The following is a 9,172-nucleotide window of genomic DNA, read 5'->3' as shown; positions in this document are numbered from 1 at the left end:
TGGAATTCGTGAAATTTTGTCTTAACAACAATATCTTCTTGTTTGAAGAACAACTATACAAACAAGTGTCTGGGACGGCGATGGGTACCTGCTTCGCTCCCAGCTACGCAAACTTTTTCGTGGGCTGGTGGGAGGAGCAGGTGCCCAGGAGCTGTTTGGTGGGGCAGGGGAGAGGGGAAACAATATGCTGGCATCGCTATATTGATGATCTTTTCATCATATGGCGAGGCTCTAAACACACAGCAGAAGCCTACATCAAGCTACTCAATGACAAGTATAACTTACATTTCTCAGGTACAATTAGACCGGTGGCAGCGGAGAACTTGGACCTGAGGGTGTTCGTGGAAGGGGGCCAGCTACACACCTCTCTTTATAGGAAAGAAACTGCTGGTAATTCTACACTTTTTGCCAGCAGTAGCCACCCACCCCAACTAGTCGGGAGCATTCCGTATGGAGTGCTACTAAGGCTCCGTAGGAATAGCTTAGGAGACCAAGATTTTGAAGCGGCTGCTGCAGAATGCCTGACTAGGTTCACAGCGAGAGGATATGGCGAAGCACTGTTGCAAGACACACTAAGGAGGGTGAAACTGATCCCTAGATGCACACTGTTAACATCTAAGTCATCTAAGGGAGGACGAGGGAAAAAGAGAGCGACAGGTGAAGGGAAATTCAGAATGATAACTCCCTTCTCCTCTGGAGCAAAAGACTTGAGAGCCATGCTACAAAAAAACTGGCACATTCTCCAAACGGACAGTGTGCTCAGTGAAGACCTGCCCGCGCACCCACTGGTGACATTCAGTAAAGCTGGATCACTGGGGGACCTATTAGTTACCAGCCATCTTGAGAAACCACCACCAAGAAATAACACACGGAAAGAAATGAGGGGCTTTTTTCCCTGCGGGCGATGTAAAGCCTGCTCAGGTAGCAAGCGAGTCCTGTCATATGTCATACCAGACACAGGTAGAACGATGTACATAAAAAAGTTCATTACCTGTAGTACCCCCTTTGCTATTTACTGTTTGGTGTGCCCATGTGGCCTTCGCTACATCGGCAGTACTATTTACCAGCTGAAACTGTGAATATTAGAACATCTGAGGGCCATAGACAAGGCAGATCCATCGTATCCGGTGGCCCGTCATTTCGCAGAGGCACACAACAGAGACTGAAACCAGTTACAGTACTTCGGGCTAGACACTATTCAATCGAGTGTAAGGGGTGGAGATAGACTTCGACGACTACGAAGACTTGAGTCTAGGTAAATTATTGACTTGTCCACCAAACATCCTCGGGGTTTAAACAGCGGGGAAGAAATGGCTTTCCATCTGGGCAAATAATGTTGGACTGTGATTGATACGAATTGCTAAATTTGCTTAAACTGTAATATGCAATTTGCCTAGTAGCAGACATATGAATTCTTGAACACATGTGTATATATGTGTATATATGTATATATCAGTATAGTGGAGAACAATGATATATATGATTGTAAACCTGTATTTGGTGATTTTGAGAACTCTTTTGGACATGAATTACCCAACACTGTATAAACTATCGTGAATGGGAGTAATCTGCAGTAATTCTGCTGGCTGTTTAGAGCCAAGTTGTTTCTTAGAAGTTCCACTTGGACTTTTGAAGTTCAAATCAGTTTTCTTGAGAAAATTGATGTCTCTTTTGACTAGATTATGTATTGCCACGAATTGGCACTAATTGAACTTTTGTGGATTCTGATCTTTTGATCTGCATCTTTTTGATTTGAAAAAGTATTTTTGTCTCAGTGTATTTTTAAGTCATATCTACATGGGCTATGGTAAAACATGGGACATAAGCCGATCCACGGCTTAATAACAATGTAATCGCATTGCATTATAGTATATTTATACCCTCTGACGCGGAACCACCACCTATCTGTAGGCATGATAAATGCTGTATAGTTGATGCACTGAAAACTTACTGTGTAATAACATCACTGCAATATGGCGCCCACAGCGTCGTAGAGGGGTCATTGTCCTATGTCTATGTCCATGTGATCATGATGTAGAGAGAAAAAACTTTATTAACATGCTTGACATCGATTGTTTTACACACTGATGAAGGCAGCACGCCGAAATGCGCCTGTGTAGTTCCTGCCCGAAATAAAATATGTGGACACCCGTATCCTCTTGAGTGCAGCTATCTTTTTCCTTGAGGAACGAAAAGGAAATTTTGAGCGCAATATATATATATATATATATATATATATATATATATATATATATATATATATATATATATATATATATATATATATTATAGGTATGACCCAATTTCCATGTGAAGAGCATTTTTGATTTGTCAATAACTTTGGTGCCGTTTGACGAATCTTCGCGAAATTTTCAAAACTAATGGGTCAGTCACGTCAGATGATGTCTTGGAAATTTCGGGGTGATCCGTCAAGTGGAGGCTGAGAAAAAATTGGGTCCCAAATGCTTTTTCTCCATGTAACTTTTGACATGGCTACAGCCCGACCTGCTGAACGGAATTACACCAAATTTGTCAGAAAGGTAGCTCTTGGTCCATAAAGCACTCTTTTTGTTAAATGGTGTAAATACGTTCAGTAGTTCATGAGAAATGTAAAGGTTTCTCAGATATACAACTGTGGCCACGGTGGATCCGTGACCACTCCCGATCTTGTGCCAACACTTCAAACCAGGAACTGTTGCCAGCCATCTTTGTGACTCGGTTGAACCGAGTCACAAGAAAAAATGTTTTAAAAAAAAGATAAGGGGGCAGGGTAGAAACACCCTGGCCCCCTCGGCCTCCTGGGGGTGAGGGGTCCCACAAGGACCCTCGAGGGACCAAAAAGCATTAAAAACAAATCAACAGGAGTTGCATTGGATTTGCGGATCCCATCAAAAGTGTAAAAAAAATGAAGTGCAGGTTGCGCACTTCGTTAAATTTGGCCCCGGGTAGGCCAGGTCAAGGTGTAGAAATAATAATGCGGGGACTACGACTTACCTGGGGCTTCTTGATTGAAATGCGGGGGGCCACGCGGCCCACCCACAGCCCCAGTGACTGCCACCTCCGTGGACCACTATCTCCCTATAGCAATAGTAAATAAAAAAATGTGGGGGGCTCCAGCTCCCCCAAGCAGCCCCAGGGATCACCACCTTCTGGGGGCTATAGTAAATTAAAATGCCTGGGGGTACTTCAGCCCCCTCACGCAGCTCCAGGGACCACACCTCCCTGGGGCTTGTATACTGAATAGTGGATGGCCACACAGCCACCCGGGGACCTCCCCAGGTCTAGATTTAAAATAATGCATGGGTGGCTCCAGCCTCCCCATGCAGCCCCTGGGACCACCACATCTCCGAGGCACAAATGAAGTAATGATGGGGGTCCATTGTGAACCCCCCCACCTCCCTGGGGCTATACAGATGATAGGATGGGGGCTGCATTGCCTCACTCCAGGAACCCTCCATGGCCCTACAGACTGCCACCTCTCTCAGGGCCAACACCAGCAATGTCCAGGGGGTGCCTCAGTTGAGATGTCATCAGTGATCTCTTCAATGATGTTACTGACCATGTCATGAGTGATGTAAGATGAGAGGTCATAAAAAGTGCATTGCGGGGGCACGAGTTATAGTTAACTCAGGTAACTATAACGGCTGAATTTCGCTGTTTTTTTAAGAGTAAAAGTTGACCTTAACTATAACGTCCCTGTAATAATTTTTTGTGTGAATCTATCTATCTATATATATGGACTATATGTGTTTTTATGTTCTGAACTGGATGTACGTATGTGTGTAAGTATGGCGCAACTGAACACCAACTAAATGTGAAACCCATAGACCCATATATATCTGTATATAGCATGAAACAATTAACAAATAGTTGTGTTTTATGCATGTCAATGTGAATTATATTAATGTCAATGTGTCAGATACCTTTCAAGACTGGTCATAACATTTCTCATATTTAGGATTCAGTGCATTTCATATAAATGTCACTGTGAACTATATTCATATTAAATAGTGTAGTATTAATGTTAGTGCTTGGAAAATTCTTTATAATATGTGGTATATGCATTTCAATGTGTACCACATATAGATATTGTATCTACTGGGTGTATGAGTACGAGAACTGATTTTAATCAAGTTCTGACAAAGGCAGCTTAAAGTGCATTTTATGAAGGTTTTTGTTTTTACATTTAAGTTATGAAACATCTGATTTGACCATTAAGTCAGGTTCTGAATACCAAGCAAGAAAAAACTTTGTTGGACTTTGCTACCCTTTTCCTAGTCCAAGATATAAAATTAAATAGGCCATATGGAAACGGTAACTGTACCCACACAGTTAAATAGCTTTTAGTCCTCGGGCAATGTAAGTGGTAAATATCTAGTGTGCTACTTTTATCATATATTGGTTACCATGCATTGGAGAAAATCAAGATGGCAGTTGCTTAGCTTGGCCGTTGGGGGCTCTCACTCCTCATTCCCACCGGTCAGTAGACATGGTCAGAATTGTCTTAATAATACTCTTGAAATGCCCCATTGTTGTAGATTCTACTTTCATATTTTGTTGCTAAGGGTCCAAAATAGTAGCTTTGTTATGCCACAGGTACAAGAGGGGTGCCAACCTTTCTTCCTCAGCTTTAATGCTGGACATGGAGCTTAAAAACATCAAACTATCCTGCAGGGACGGCCCTAGTGCCCTCTCCATTGCTGGCCTGGGATAGAGACGATGTGATGTGTTCCTGCCCCACCTCATTTAATAGTGGATGGGGCAGCAGAAATGGAACATGCTCCAAAGGCACAATTACAGACTTCCTCGTGGGCCTTGACTGCCGCAAGGCCGATGGGAAGCAGGTAGCTCTGGAGACCCTCTGGATCTCCGCTGCACAGCCATGCCAGCAGTCGCCTCCTGACAATGCTGCCTCAGAGAGGATAACTGCAGCACAGTAAAATGCTTCTTCAGTTCCTCCCTCAACAAAGTTGAATGAAAATGGCACCTTATCTGCCCTTTGAGCACACACCTGGAGAATGTTTTATGCAAATAATGAACACAGGTGATCTAAACTTCGATTTATTGCCTGATGCATGCATGCAGGCAATCGAGCGTGTATGGAAGTATATCACAAATAAGACTCAGAACAGTGAGAGTATTAGAAAATAAAATTCCTGCCCTTAAACATAGATGAAATATAACCAGAAACAAAATAAATGCCATACAGAATAGGGAAGCTGTTGTGATGCAAGATCAATGAGGAATTGTCCAGGCGTTTCTGGACATTTATCAAGATTTATATCAAGTAAATCCTCACAAGAATTCATAAACATGTACTTTAATAATAAACCACTCAAATCCCTAAACAACCAAGACAAGTGATGGTAGGTGCCTCTACCATTATAGGAGTTAAAGGAAGCAATAGATGGTCTACCGAGAGGAAAATTGGTAGGTTCTGATGGAAGTCCAATTGATTTTTATCATAATTTGTTTCAAGTATATTAACCGTGCTTTTACCTATATTGATAGGAGTCTAACAATTTCTATTCCTCCTAGTCATTGACACAAACTGATATTATATTACTTAAAAAATAAAGATCCCTTTAACCCTGGTTCATTCTGCCTTCTTTTGTTAATTAACAGTGATCTAAAAATGTACTAACAGAGTATGTCCAGACATCTGAGTAGGATCACTGCCATGGTACTATCACTATAGCAGCACAACTTTGTACCTGGTAGAGGAGTAACTAACCATATAAAATTGGCAGTGCCCTTCTCAAGATAGCAGCTAGTGGTGGTTCTCCCTTGTAGTAAAAGAATTTGAGAGGGATTCATGGACATATTTATAGAAGCGATGGGCTTGAGGCACATGTTATTAAAGAAATACAAACTCTCTAACCTTTTCTGTAATGAGAGCTAATTCTGATCAGTGAAAATCATCGTGAGCTACTGAAGGCCAAGTATCTTGTGCATTGATACTCGATCAGCTTCATTGACTTTAAACTTAATGTCCATGGAGCTCGATACTATGGTTTGAACAAAATATTGTGACTAGGGGTGCTTTGATAGGGCAGCCATGTGCGTCAGTGACTGCATGGTCTGTGGGGATTTATGAACATGTGTGTGAAAGAATGGGATATATGTGTATGGGTGACTGACAGCCTGTATCATATGTACTTGTGGCACACGACATACCTTTAGCCCAGGGGTCTCCAACCTTTTCTGTAATGATAGCTACTTATGATCAGTGAAAATCATTGGGAGTTACTGAAGGCCAAGTATCTTGCACATTGATACTAGACACCCCCTCTTTTCATATTAGGAACATTTATCTGCACTTGATGGAAACTTTTTCAGCACTTCAAATTTTACCCATTTAAACAAAATGGCTGCATTTTTCAGTTATAAATATGAAAGCATGTTCACCAGCCACTAGAAGCAAGATGCCTGGTGTGTGTAAATGTGACACTTTGACATGGGAGAAAATTCCACTGAAGTGTTAACGTATGTTTTTATGCATTTCATAAAACTCATCATTTTAATTTTCTCCCACGTCAAAGTGTCTTTACAAAGAGCAAGCACATTATTCCCAGGGACCAATAGACATAGTGCCATATTTATAATAGGAAAATACAGTCATTTGTTTCAATGTGAGGAAATTAAAGTGTAGACACATGCTTCATAAAACATCAGGACCTAATTGGCTTAATTTAAGGTAAAGAAAAACATCAAGACAATGTTTCATAGAATCATTTGTCTTCACTTCAAATTTCTCCCATTTAAAAGAAAATGACAATTTTACAGTCATAAATATGGCACTGTGTCTACCAGCCACTGAGAGCAAAATGTCTGCTGTTTTAAATGTGACACTTTAAAAAGGCAGAAAATTAAAATGAAGATGTTAACTTAACAATTAAGTTAAATCTTCATTTTAATTTTTTTCCATCTAAAACCATATATCATTTTGTTCTCATGCTCCAATATTGAGTTGAAAATGACTTTTATTTAAGAGTTAAATACCTCAGTCCTTCAGTTCTGATCCTCTGTGACCCGCATGGGTCATACATCTTGAGTGGAGCACTGCTCATTATCAGACTCTATCTGCAGCCTGAAAATAATGTAAAACAAACTTAGCCTTTCCTTAACTTTAAAATGAAAAAGTGAACCTTCTGTATGGCAGTTCTTAGTTAAAAATGAACTCAAGGCTGGGAGCTACTCTGAAGGTTTCTGAGAGCTACTGATATCTTGCGATGGACTGGTTGGAGATACCTGCTCTATAGTCTCTAAAATCTCTACAATATATAAAAAATAGCATAAATTTATTATTGTAAAATAGAATATTTCATAATTAAATAATAAATATGTACTCATTTCATATATATTTTTTAACATTAATTTATATTTATATTTTAACGCTTAAATCATTTAATTTGATTGGCCTTTATTTCCTATGGGCTTTATTTTAAGCCATTCCTCCATTATTTTCAATGGAAGGGTGTTACAGGACTAGTGGTCGTTAATGTGTAGTGCATAACTTACTACAATAGTGCAAATTACTACAAAAGTGTAAGTTACTACAAAAGTGCAGTTTGTGAATTCCGAAAAGTGGCAAACTTACTCAAAAGTTAAAATGTACTCAAAAATGAAAACTCACTAAAAAGTGTAAGTTACCTTTGTGAATCATGCCCTATGTATTTAGTTTGCAATGATTTTGTACTCTCCGCTTCTAAATAAAAATAAAAAAGACAACCTACATTGTGGGGCTTCTAAGGCACACTTTAGGGGTGACTTAATAATATATAAAAATAGGTATACCAAACTGGTGAACGCACCTTTCTTTGCCATCTGTTTCTCTGGGGCCTTTAAATTGCAGCCCAACAAGAGCACAGTTATGCTCTAGGCAGGCATATATATATTTTTTAGCTATGTAGGTGGTGTAAATACATAGTGTATCCCTAATACAACATTTATATCTCTCATGTCATTGGAACATTCTCTGCATCATTTACTATGGCTTTAAGGGAAAGTTAAATGGATCAGCTGGATGAAACCAATTTTAACAATATCATTTTAGACCAGAGCACTCACAATGTGGCCCTGAATAGCAGTGTCACAGATTCCAAATACCAGCAAAAATAGGGTCTAAAATTGTGATAAATCTGGAGTATCCTTTCGCAAAAGGTGAACCTGCTCCAAATAGCTTGCCATGGGCTCTTGCTAGGTTAACTTGCAGGTTCTGATGTTAATTTTTTTTTATCATTTGAGAAGCTCATATGTGAGCACTAGAGATTATAGAGATGAAGTGTAATATTCTGTCTTATTTACAGGTCCAAGTTTATAAAGTGATAGATAATCATGAAGTGAAATCCTGACCCACATATTAATGCATCTCATAAGTATATTGATATAGATTTCCCCTTACAAGTGGAATCAACATGTAGGTGAATGATATAAAAATGCACAAACTTGCACTGCTTGTAAAGTGGTAACAGAATGCATCATCATAGGATGGTTTCACTGATTTGACTGATGCTGAAGTCATTCAAAAAGTAAATAAAGGGGGAGTGGAGTCATAGAGTTGACTTGAGCTATTGCATACATGAGTCTCCTGCCTATCAGGTACCTCGTGGCCCGTTTGTAGGGTGGTCTCACACGTATATGCCCCATGTCCACTGCGTCTGAATAAGCAGGTCCCTAAGTTTGAGGCAAGGGGTGATGCAAATCAGCCGAGAAACAGAGGGGGTGCTGTATTATGACAGTTCAAGAGGGCACACACAGGGGACATGAAAGACGTCTGACAGTATGCTCAGCAGCAACATTGAAGATTCCCCAAGGGACCATCAGGGTCTGACACTAGATGCATTCCAATCTGGGAAGGGAGAAGACTCCCAGGAGTGACAGGGAAAGCAGAGAGGCTCCTGCAGTTGCATTTACCGGAGGAGTCGGTCATTCATACTGTGAGGAGAGAGGCCCAGCAATGCATCACCTGAGCTAAAAAGGATCCAAAGACAAACCGTGCTGAGAAAGGCCAACCTGTTCACCACCTGAGCTATGAGGTTCTAGATTGCTGCTTTGAGGGTCCCCCAGCACTGTGAGAAGTGGGACTGGCTGGGGAAATTCTGCATCAATGCCTGGCTTACCCTCCTCCAAAACACCAGTCATACCAGGTGATCCAGTAATTGACTATGGA

The sequence above is a fragment of the Lissotriton helveticus genome, chromosome 1_1 (assembly GCF_964261635.1).
Source record: "Lissotriton helveticus chromosome 1_1, aLisHel1.1, whole genome shotgun sequence".
Classification (NCBI taxonomy): domain Eukaryota; kingdom Metazoa; phylum Chordata; class Amphibia; order Caudata; family Salamandridae; genus Lissotriton; species Lissotriton helveticus.
This window is presented reverse-complemented; position numbering follows the sequence as displayed.